The 12,310-nt window shown below is 38.8% G+C and overlaps 1 protein-coding gene across 3 annotated transcripts in view; it reads left to right on the forward strand.

Moving 5' to 3' along the window:
* The window catches only part of ZRANB1 (zinc finger RANBP2-type containing 1), a 71,882-nt gene that overhangs the window by 12,084 nt on the left and 47,488 nt on the right, over positions 1-12,310 (forward strand). The window contains exon 1 of one of the 3 annotated variants that reach the window (XM_047759504.1): positions 9,328-9,346. The exons of the other annotated variants lie outside the window; for them this stretch is intronic. The gene's annotated coding sequence lies outside the window, so the exon portion shown is untranslated. Of the gene's footprint in view, positions 1-9,327; positions 9,347-12,310 lie in introns of those variants that run through there. 3 annotated transcript variants of the gene reach the window in all.

Genomic DNA, 12,310 nt, shown 5'->3' on the forward strand with positions numbered 1-12,310 from the left:
ACAGTGTCTTTTGTAGAACAGAAAATTTTTACTTTTAACAAATCAGTTTATCAAGTGTTTCTTTCATGGATTGTGTCTTTGGTGTTTTATCTAAAAAGCCAAGGTCATTTGGATTTCCTTTCATGTTATCTTTTAGGAATTTTACATAGTTCTGCATTTTACATTGAGGTCTGCGGTCCATTTTGAGTTAGTTTTTATGAAGGATGTGAGGTCTGTAGCTAGTTTTTTTTTTTTTTTTTTTTTGCATGTAGGTGACTAGTGGTTTTAGCACTTTCTTGAAAAGACTTTCTTTTCTCCTTTACTTCTTTGTCAGAGATCAGTTGACTGTGTATGTGGATCTATTTCTGGGCTCTCTTTTCTTTTCTATTGATCTGTTTTTCGGTTCTTTCTTCAGTACTACAGAGTCTTGGTTGTTGTAGCTGTATAGTAAGTCTAGAAGTCAGGGTAGGGAATTTCCGTTGTGGCTCAGTGGGTGAAGAACCCAACATAGTGTCCTTGAGAATGTGGGTTCATCCCTGGCCTTGCTCAGTGGGTTAAGGATCCAACGTTGCCACAAAGGTCCAAGATGCGCTTGGATCTAGCATTGCTGTGGTTGTGGCATAGGCCTCAGCTGTGGCTCAGATTCGACCCCTAGCTGGGGAACTTCCGTATGCTGCAGGTGCAGCCATAAAAAGAAAAAAAAAGGGTAGTTCTCTGACTTTTTCCCCCCTTCAGTACTGTGTTGGTTATTTTTACTATGTTGGTTGTTCTGAGCATTGTGCTTCTCCACATAATTTTAGAATCAGTTTGTTGATACCTACAACATAACTTGTAATTTTGATTGCAGTTGTATTGAATCTTTTGATAAAGTGGGGGAGAGCTGAACTTTTGGTGATATTGAGTCTTTCTATCCATGAACATGGAGTATCTGCATTTACTTAGTTCTTGGATTTCTTTCATCAGAGTTTGTTAGTTTTCTTCATATAGATCTTATACATATTTTGATTTGTACTTAAGTAATTCAGTTTTTGGGGTGCTAATGTAAATGGTGTTATGTTTTTAATTTAAAATTTCATAAGCAATTAGCTATGTTCCCTGCAACCTTGTTATGATCATGTATTAGCTGTAGGAGTTTTGTCTGTTCTTTTGGATTTTCTACATAGAGAATCATGTCATCTCTGAATAAAGACAATTTTATTTCTCCCCAATCTGTTTTCTTTTCATTTCCTTTTCTTGTTTTACAGTGTTAGCTGGAAAATGGCGAAAGGGAACATCCTTGTTTTATTACTGATATCGGCTGGAACGTTTCTAGTTTCTCACCATTAAGTATGATATTAGGTGTAGGTTTTTTGTACACTTTATCACATTGAGAAGTTTCTCCTGGGGAGTTCCTGTCATGGCTCAGTGGAAACAAATCTGACTAGCATCCATGAGGACACAGGTTCCATCCCTGGCCTCACTCAGTGGGTTAAGGATCTGGCGTGGCTGTGGTGTAGGCCAGCAGCTACAGCTCTGATTCGACCCCTAGTCTGGGAACCTCCATATGCCACGAGTGCCGCCCTAAAAACACACACACACACACATACACACACACACAAAAGGTTCCCCTGACACCTGCTGGGAGTTTTTTTGGTTGTTGTTGTTGGATTTTTCTGCATGTATTAATGTGCTTTTGTGATTTTTTTTCCTTTATTATCTTTTTGGTATGTTAATTGATTTTTGAACAACGAACTAGTCTTAGTCTTGGTCATCTGGAATAAACCCCACTTGGTTGTCATGTAGAATTCCTTTTTTATACACCCCTGGATTTGATTTCTTAATAGTTTGTTGAGGGTTTTTGCATCTGTGTTTGTGAGAGACATTGAAAAGACAGATTTTTGTCATTTCAGTTTAAGTCTATCTTAGTTTAATGAAGTGTGATATTCATCTGCAAGTTTATCATGAATGGAACTTTGGTTCGTATTTTGATATATTTCTTCTCTTTTGTGAGTTGTAAAAAGAAGCTATATTCGTAAGTTTTCCAAATGTTTTAACTTTGCTTCCCGAACACAAACTGAGATGTTTTATTAGTAGATTCAACAATCATAAAATTGTTCTATAAAACTGCTACAAAAGTTTGCAAATGCTTGCTCTCATTTTCTCTACAGACTAGTAAACAACTTGTAGAATATTATAGGTCCCTGGACCAAGTTTTGAATAGTAGTCTTAACAGTATACAGTATACTGATTATTGCTTCTTTTCTTTTCTTTTTGTCTTTTCTAGGACCACACCCACGGCATATGGAGGTTCCCAGGCTAGGGGTCTAATCAGAGTTGTAGCCACCAGCCTACACCAGAGCCACAGCAACTCGGGATCTGAGCCGCTTCTGTGACCTACACCACAGCTCACGGCAACACCAGATACTTAACCCGCTGAGCAAGGCCAGGGATCGAACCTGCAACCTCATGGTTCGTAGTTGGATTTGTTAACCACTGAGCCACAACGGGAACTTCTACTGCTTCTTTTCTAGTTTTAGCAATCTAAGCTTTAATTTTTAGCCTAGAACAGCATTTGTTTCTTTCTTGATAGATTTTTAAAATTTCATTATGAAAATTTTCAACATACACATATAGAGAGACTAGGAGAATGAGTTCTCATGTATCCATCACCAGTGGCCAGTCTTTTTTTTGTTTATATTCTTGTTGCTTCTTCCCAGTGAATTATTTTAAAGCAAATTCAAGACATCTTATAACATTGTAAATAACTGAGTATGTCTTTTAAGAGAAAAATATTCTTTGAAAAACAGGTACCATACTGTAGTAACACCTTAAAATTTTTAATAACTTCTTATTATCAAATCAGTGTTCAGGAGTTCCTGTTGTGGCTCAGCAGGTTAAGAACCTGACATAGTGTCAGTGAGGATGTGGGTTCAGTTGCTGGCCTTGATCAGGGATTGCCACAAGCTGTGGTGTAGGTCACAGATGGGGCTCGAATCTGGTGTTGCCATGGTTGTAGTGTAGGCCTGCAGCTGCGGCTCCAATTTGACCATTAGCCCGGAAATTTCCATATGCTGCGGGTTTGTCCATAAAAAGAAAAAAAAAAAAATCAGTGTTCAAATTATTTTTTAGTGTGTGTGTAAATTTTCATATGCACACACCCATAGGGATTTGCTGGTTGTATCTGTGCAGAATCTGAGCCTCTATCCCCTGTGATCCTATAAACTGGTAGTTAGATCTGGAAGCTTGATCACATTCAGGTCTGATAGTTATTATCATTAGGCATGGATAATTCATAAGTGGTATCATGTATGAATGTATGATAGCTTTGTTTATTTCTTTATTTTAATTTCTAATCTTTTTTGGCTCTGCCTGTGGCATGTAGAAGTTCCCGGAACAGGGATAGAATCCATGCCACAGCAGCAGCCTGAGCCACTGCTGTGATAACACTGGATCTTTATTCCACTGTGCCACATGGGAGTTCTGATAGCTTTGTTTTAGGAACAGGATTTAATTAATTAATTAATTAATTTTTCTTTTCAGGGCTGCAACCGCAGCATATGGAGGTTCCCAGTCTAGGGGTCTAATTGGAGCTACAGCTGCTGGCCTATACCACAGCCTTAGCAACGCAGGATCCAAGCCATGTCTGCGACCTACACCACAGCTCACGGCAACACAGGATCCTTAACCCACTGAGCGAGGCCAGGGATCGAACCGAAACCTCATGATTCCTAGTTGGATTCGTTTCCCACTGTGCCATGATGGGAACTCCTAGAAACAGGATTTTAAATAGATCTGTTGGGTGATAACATTAACTTAACATTAAATGTATATTTTTAAATTTGAGCTTGACTGTCAGAACTTGTCACAGATGGAGCAGGGAAGATGTTTTCATTATCTTTGGAAATAAAGTATTTGCAAAGTGAATTCAAGAAACAAGATTTTAATGTGAGTCTTTACGTAGAAGAATACGAGTCTTTGCAAGTTGGAGTTTAGTGAAGTATGTGTTAAAAAGTTTTTTTTTTGTTTTTTTTAAGTTTACTTGTTTAGATATTGTCTGTCATTAGTCATTTGGGAAAGACTATTTTGTGAGAAACTCGGTACAGTTTAGTAGTAGTCCAGATTCTGGATAATGGGAGTAAGTGACCATGGGCCGTAGTATAAATGTATGTTTATTATGTTGTCTGCTGTACAGACCTTGGAGCCAGAAGGCCCAGGTTCAAATCCTGGCTTTGCCATTTAGTAGCTTTGTGACTTTAGGCAAGTTACACAACTTTTCTCTTCCTGTTCCCAGTCTTTAAAATTGGAGATAGTAAAAGCACCTGTTTCATAGGGTTCTGAGGATTTTATTAATGTATGTGTACAGTGCTTAGAACAATGTCTGCGTACAGTAAACGCTTAAGTTTTAGCTATTTTCTTCTCAGTTGGACAAGGCCAACCCTGGCAAAATTGTGAAGTAGAGTTGGCCAGGACATTCACCCACCTCTAATGGTTGGGTAAGCAGTCCTTTTATTCCTCTGCTACCTTTGGCATTTCTTCCCAGGCTGCCCTTTGCTAAATGTTTGCCTACTTACTCTCCTGGTCTCTCCAATGAAAATCCAACTCAAAATCCCTGCCTTCTTTTCCTGTTATTCAGTACAGTAGGAATTGTGAGAAAAGTAATCTCATTGAATGACTTCACATTATTAATAAATGACATTTTTAAATAGCTTACACTGAAGTTTTTGTTTTGTTTGCCTTTTTTTTTTTTTTTTTTTTTTTTTTAGGGCTGCACCCATGGCATATGGAAGTTCCCAGCCTAGGGGTCGAATCAGAGCTACAGCTGCAGCTTATGGCAATGCCAGATCCTTAACCCACTGAGTGAGGCCAGGGGTCGAACCTGCATTGTCATGGATCCTAGTGGGATTCATTACCCCTCAGCCACCACCAGAACTCCTAAAATAAGTATTTTAAGTCAGATAACTTTAATGGATTGGAAATTAGGAAAAATGACAAATTTGTTAGAATTGAAGTGTTGGGAACAAAGATGTTTTTGGACAAGGTGGTAGCTCTGAGTTAGTTTTGCCTTGGAATATTTCATTCATTTGGTTCTGCCTACTTTTCACATCATTTTCTTTCTTTTATACCAGAACTCATTATTTGTAACCCTCCTTTTCTCTGTCACACAGATAACGTAGTGTTTGGTAAGGGCCTTTAGTTGAACTGGGTTTAGTAGTGAATCTTGGTTCCTATCGATATTGTTAATTGGGACTATTCTGTTCATTGTGAACAGAGAATGGATAAGATAATGAAAGAAATCAAATTCTGAATGAAGTAGCATGTTCAAAGCTCTTGTAAAAGTTGTTTTATTATATTTTAAATGCTGGATTGATATGTGCTCTTGGAGATAATCTCCCTACTTCTGTGCATGCTTAAGAAAGCTATAGTTGGAGTTCCCGTCGTGGCGCAGTGGTTAACGAATCCGACTAGGAACCATGAGGGTTGCGGGTTCGGTCCCTGCCCTTGCTCGGTGGGTGAACGATCCGGCGTTGCCGTGAGCTGTGGTGTAGGTTGCAGACGCGGCTCGGACCCCGCATTGCTGTGGCTCTGGCGTAGGCCGGTGGCTACAGCTCCGATTGGACCCCTAGCCTGGGAACCTCCATATGCCGCAGGAGCGGCCCAAGAAATAGCAAAAAGACAAAAAAAAAAAAAAAAAGCTGTAGTTATCTTTCATCTAATTAAATTGCAGGTGTTCTGAGCACAAGGACAGTGTTTTATCTAGTCATATCTCTCCAAGTTTCTGAGTGTGTAGTAGACCTTCAGTAACTTGTCATAGATTGTTAACTATTTGTTAGGGGTTATAATTTGGGGGTACATGATTGACCTGTGATGTCTCTGAAATTGTTTAAAGGAATCATGCTAAGATAGGTTCTCCAGTAGCTCAAGATCGATCAATCTATCTACCTGTCACCCTTCCTTCCTTTCTTGTTACTATGTGGGAACTGAAGGGCACAGAGGAAATTAGTGAAGTTACAGATAAAGCCCTACTATGTCAAGAGGTAGAATTCCCCCTGAAATGACTAGAAGATAAGTTAAAAGGAGCATTGCTATTGTTTCATGTGAGATTTGACACACCGTAGATTAACTTTGTGTGTCTATATCTTCTTCCATTCTAATCAATGGATAGCTAATTATGTTTAAAAGAAAAACCAATAGCATTGTAGCCTTTATTACTGTTTTTCCTAATTCATGCGTTGGCTTATTGAAATGAAAACTTTGTAGTCTTTGTTATAGTTTAAATTTTTTATTACTCGAATGAATTTATCACATCTGTAGTTGTATAATGATCATAACAATCTGATTTCACAGGATTTCCATCCCACAGCCCAGGCACATCCCCCCACCCCCCAAACTGTCTCCTCCGGAGACCATAAGTTTTTCAATGTCTGTGAGTCAGCATCTGTTCTGCAAAGAAGTTCCGTCTGTCCTTTTTTCAGATTCCACATGTCAGTGTAAGCACTGGATGTTGGTGTCTCATTGTCTGACTGACCTCACTTAGCATGATAATTTCCAGGTCCATCCACGCTGCTAAAAATGCTGGTATTTCATTCCTTTTAATGGCTGAGTAATATTCCATTGTGTGTATGGACCACACCTTCTTGATTCACTCCTCTGTCGATGGACATTTAGGTTGTTTCCATGTCTTGGCTATTGCAAATAGTGCTGCAATGAACATCGGAGTACATGTGTCTTTGTGAGTCGTGGTTTTCTCTGGATAGATGCCCAGGAGTGGGATTGCTGGATCAAATGGTAGTTCTATGTTTAGTTTTCTGAGGCATCTCCATACTGCTTTCCACAGTGGTTGCACCCATTTACAATCCCACCAACAGTGTACTAGGGTTCCTTTTTCTCCACACCCTCTCCAGCACTTATTATTTGTAGACTTTTGGATGATGGCCATTCTGGCTGGTGTAAGGTGGTACCTCAGAGTGGTTTTGATTTGCATTTCTCTAAGAATGAGTGAGGTTGAACATCTTTTCATGTGTTTCTTGGCCATCTGTTATAGTTTAAAGACAGGTTTGGTTGGAATGAAGTTAGATGTACTGGTTCTACTGGTAATTGCCCTAGTTAATTAAGGCATGTGCCAGTAAGGCCAAGGTCACCATGACAAATGTTCTATTATTTTAACTAAATTTATTTTGTCCAGCTTGTCCAAGCATTCTTGGGATGGGGCCTTAGCACGTATGTTTAGTTCGAACTTCCTCCTTAGATGTAGGTGACATGGATAACAGTGATCTCTGTGTGGGAGGAAGGTCAGCATGTTTTTGAAACACTACTACTGATTCTTTTTTTTTTCTTAATAGATTTTATTGGATTATAGTTGACTTAATAAGTTGTGTTAGTTTTAGGCATATAACAGAGTAAATCAGTTATGCATACATATACATATATCTTTTTCACATTCTTTTCACAGTAATGAGTAGATTATGCTGTGCTATATAGTAGGTCCTTGTTACCTATTTATTTTTTATATAGTACTGTGTATTTGTCAATCCCAACCCTCTAATTTATTCCTCCTGCGCCTCATTTCCCCTTTGGTAACCATGAATTTGGTTTCAAATCTTTGAATCTGTTTCTGTTTTGTCAGTTTTTTTGTATCATTTTTGTTAGATTCTACCTTTTAGTGGGCTCATATATTTGTCTTTGACTTCACTTAGTATGATGATTTCTAAGTCTATCTATGTTGCTACAAATGGCATTATTTCATTCTTGTTTATGGCTGGTTTTCTGTTGTATATATATACTACATCTTCTTTATCCAGTCCTCTGTTGATGGACATTTAGGTTGCTTCCATGTCTTGGCTGTTGTAAATAGTGCTGCAGTGAACATTGGGGTGCATGTATCTTTTCAAATTTTCTGCAAATATAAGCCCAGGAGTAGATTACTGGATCATATGGTAGTGCTATATTTAGGGTTTTTTTTTAGGAACCTCCATATTCCTTAGTGGTTGGACCAGCATACATTCCCACCAATAGTGTATAAGAGTTCCCTTTTCTTTAGACCTTCTCCAGCATCTATTGTTTGTAGATTTTTTTGATGACGGCCATTCTGACTGGTGTGAGGTGATACCTCATTGTAGTTTTGATTTGCATTTCTTTAGTAATTAGTGATGTTGAGCATCATTTCATGTCTTTTTTGGCCACCTGTATGTCTTCTTTGGAGAAATGTCTATTTAGATCCTCTGCCCACTTTTTTGATGGGGTTATTTATTTATTTTTGATATCAAGCTGCATATGTTGTTTGTATATTTTGGAGATTTAATTCTTTGTCGGCCACGTCATTTGCAAATATTTTCTTCCATGCTTTGGGTTTTCTTATCATTTTGTTTATGGTTTCCTTTGCTGTGCGGAAGCTTTTAGTTTAAAGAGGTCCCATTTGTTTTTATTTTTTATTATTCTAGGAGGTGGATTAAGAAAGATCTTGCTGTGATTTCTATCAGCGTGTTCTGCCTATGTTTTTCTCTCAGGTTTTTATAGTACCTGGTCTTATGTTTAGGTCTTTAATCCATTTTGAGTTTATTTTTGTGCATGGTGTTAGAGAGTGTTCTAGTTTCATTCTTTCACATGTAGCTGTCCAGTTTTTCCAGTACCATTTATTGAAGAGGCTGTCTTTTCTGTACTGTGTATTCTTGCTTCCTTTGTCGTAGATTAATTGACCATAGGTGAGTGGGTTTATTTCTGGGCTTTCTGTGCTGTTCCACTGATCTATATTTCTGTGTTTGTGCCAGTGTCACACTGTTTTGATGACTGTAGCTTTGTATTAAAGTCTGTCTTCGGCTCCGTTTTTCTTTTTCCAGATTGCTTTGGTTATTCGGGGTCTTTTATGTTTCCATACAAATTTAAACATTTTTTGGTCTAGTTCTTTGATAAATGCCATTGGTAGTTTGACAGGGATTTCGCTGAATCTGTAGACTGCCGTGGTGGTATGGTGTTGATCCTTCCCACCCAAGAGCACAGTACGTCTTTCCGTCTGTGTCCTCTTCAGCTTCCTTCATCAGTGTCTTACAGTTTTCAGCATACTGGGCTTTTGCTTCCTTAGGTAGGTTTTATTCCTAGGTATTTTATTTTCTTTGATGTGATGGTAAATGAGATTGTTTCCTTGATTGCTCTTTTTGATCTTTCATTGTTGGTGTATAGGAATGCAAGTGATTTCTGTGTATTAATTTTGTATCCTGCAACTTTACCAAATTCATTGATAAGCTTTAGTAGATTTCTGGTAGTATCTTTAGAATTTCCTGTGTATAGTAGTATCATGTCATCTGCAGGCAGTAATGGTTTTCTCTCTTCTTTTCCAGTTTGGATTCCTTTCATTTCTTTTTCTTCTCCGATTGCCTGGCTGGGACTTCCAAAAGTATGTTGAATAAAAGTGGTGAGAGTGGACATTCTTATGTTGTTCCTGATCTTAGTGTTAAAGCTTTCAGCTTTTCACCACTGAGAGTGGTGTTAGCTCTGGGTTTGTCATTTATGGCTTTTATTATGTTGAGGTAGGTTCCCTCTGTGCCCACTTTCTGGAGAGTTTTTTTGTTTTTTTTTTGTTTTTTTTTTTAATCAAAATTCAGTGTTGAATTTTTCTGCCTCTCTTGAGATGATCATACAGTTTATATTCTTCAGTTTGTTGATGTGGTGTAGCACATTGATTGATTTGTGTATATTGAAGAATCCTTGCATCTCTGGGGAAGTTTTTGAAAGCCTGGCTACCTGATTAAAAACCGAGGGGAGGAAATGACATGAGGAAGACCACAACTTAGTGTTCCGGAGCCTGGCCTCGGGAGGGCATACAGTAGGTCCAGACGTTAATAAAAGTGAGGTTGCTTGGCGTGTACTCGAAATGATTTGAAAAACTTCACAAGAGCGCTGAAATGTGAACTGGGCCTTAGAGGATGGGTAGGATTTGCCACAACTGTGTGTGTGTCTGTGGTGCCTGTTACTCTAAGGTAGTGCCGCCTTGTGTGTGTCACAGCGGGGTGGTGGTCCATGAATGAGTCTGGGGTACGCGTGGTTGTTTTTGTATTGGGGGAGAGTTGAGAGTTTATACTGCTACAGAAGAGCTTCAGAATGAGAGACTTGTTACTAGGAGGATTATTTTGGTAATCGTGAGCCGAATAGATTTAGAAAGGGAAGATGCACTTCGGAGGCTATTATGGTAGCTCTGACCTGAACTGAGAAAGAGGTGATGGTCCCTGACATGGAAAGAAAAGAACTGATTATACAGAGACCACCCGAGAAAATCTATGGGGAGAAGGCAGAATTTAAGATGAGTCTGAGTTCCTACACTGGGTGCAGAAGCATTAGTGGAAACTGGAGAAGTCAGGCTAGGGGTTTGTTGTGAGAGGAAGATGAGGTTTAATGTAGGATGTGATAAGCTACTGGGGCCTTGAAATGAGGTCAGATTTGTAGATAGAGGGTTCATCGTATCATCAGTCTTCAGGGTCTTGTTCAAACCGGTTCTTCTTTCTTTTGACTGTTGTGAGGAAGACAGTGATGCAGAGAGATGCTGAGGAGAGAAGAGGAAATGACTGTGCAGGATTTTTGGCTTAAGAGTTGCGGATAGTACTTTTGAGTTATATGAATACTGCAGGTCAGGATTACCTTACGGAGTTCCACTTGTGGCTCAGTGGGATAAGAACCTGACTGGCATCCATGATGCAGGTTCGGTCCATGGCCTCCCTCAGTGGGTTAAGGATCTGGCATTGCTGCAAGCTTTGGAGTAGGTCCCAGATGCAGTCTGGATCTGGTATTGCTGTGGCTGTGGCATTGGCCTCAGCTGTAGCTCTGATTCAACCTCTAGCCTGTGAAGTGCTGTATGCTGCAAGTGCAGCCTTAAGAAGAAGAAAAAAAAGAATTACCTTGTAATATTTTAATAGAACATGAAAATTCAGCATGGTTGGAATATTCTTCTAGATTTAGCTTTCATCTTTAGTCCCCCTAAAATGCTTTCAGAGCATTTGTAAATTTCTAGAGATTGATGTTAATTAATATTTCTATCAATTTGTTAATAAATTAATACCTATTAACATTACTAATATTAATATTACTAAATATAGACTTATACTAATAAAGCTAATGCAAAACCTAATAGACTGTCAGTCCATCCTTTGGATAACTGCTCATCATTTGAGACTAACTGGCAACTGAGCTTCTCTCAGATTGTTTCTCAAGGAATTTGTGCTTAGTGGGATCCTTTCACTTCTCTAGTTCTCCTTCATAAGGTATTAGTAGCTGGTTGGGTGAATTTGCAGTGTAACTACAGTTTTGAGGGAGTGACTTAAATGTAGAGGTATTCTGTAGTGTCAAGTAATGCTTCACAGGCACGGTCTAATTCATTCATTGCTAAACATGATAGTATAAAAAGTGTTCATTTATGAACCTTTCCCTTGCTGTTAATCTGTACACCATAATACTTACGCTTTTATTATTGTTTGAGTTGGAGAGTATATAACCAAAGGCCGTTGTGAATTTATTTTTTATTTTTTTTTATGCTGCTGTTTAGGGCCTCATGTACTGCATATGGAAATTCCCAGGCTAGGGGTCGCATTGGATCTGCAGCTGCTAGCCTACAGCACAGCCACAGACAGCAACACAAGATCCCAGCTGCATCTTCATCCCATACCAAGCTCATGGCAATGCCAGATCCTTAACCCACTGGGCGAGGCCAGGGATCAAACCCGCATCCTCATGGATACTAGGTGGGTTCATTACTCCTGAGCCACAATGGGAATTCCAAAAGCAATTATGAATTTAATACTGGAAAATGTTGACATATTTGGAGACATTATTCAGTCTGTCTCCAGGTAGAATTTGATGTGCAGTTAGATTCATGGACTCTGGTCCGCAGGGTGGGAACTGCTGATATTACGTTTGAACCAAAGAATATTGTTTTAAGAGAAGCAATTGTGTCTAGCTCCCCTTAAAGAAGATTCTTATTACACAGATTTTGTTGTTGCTGTGTGTACTGATTAACTGAAGTATGATATACTTAGATAGGATTTGGAAATCTGTATTTTATGCAGAATTAGTCTTGTAAATTAAGTCTATTTGGATATATGAATATATGTTAACTTGAAAGATATTTAGTAAGGGTTTTATTTCAGTGTATAGTGTTAAGTCTCAAGCTGGCTGCTGATAAAAGAGTCATTTCATGTTCTTTTGGGGATGTTTTGACATCTGGTAGAAGAAGTGTACTTAGTGTTAACTTCATTTCAGTAATGCAAAATCAGGTAGTTGAACTGATGTTGTCTTTGCTGTTCTGTCCCACTTACTGATTACCACAGATACAGACGGCTCTCAGATAATCCTCGCCAGTGAATTTCAGCTG

This window comes from Phacochoerus africanus, chromosome 15 (assembly GCF_016906955.1).
Source record: "Phacochoerus africanus isolate WHEZ1 chromosome 15, ROS_Pafr_v1, whole genome shotgun sequence".
Taxonomy (NCBI): domain Eukaryota; kingdom Metazoa; phylum Chordata; class Mammalia; order Artiodactyla; family Suidae; genus Phacochoerus; species Phacochoerus africanus.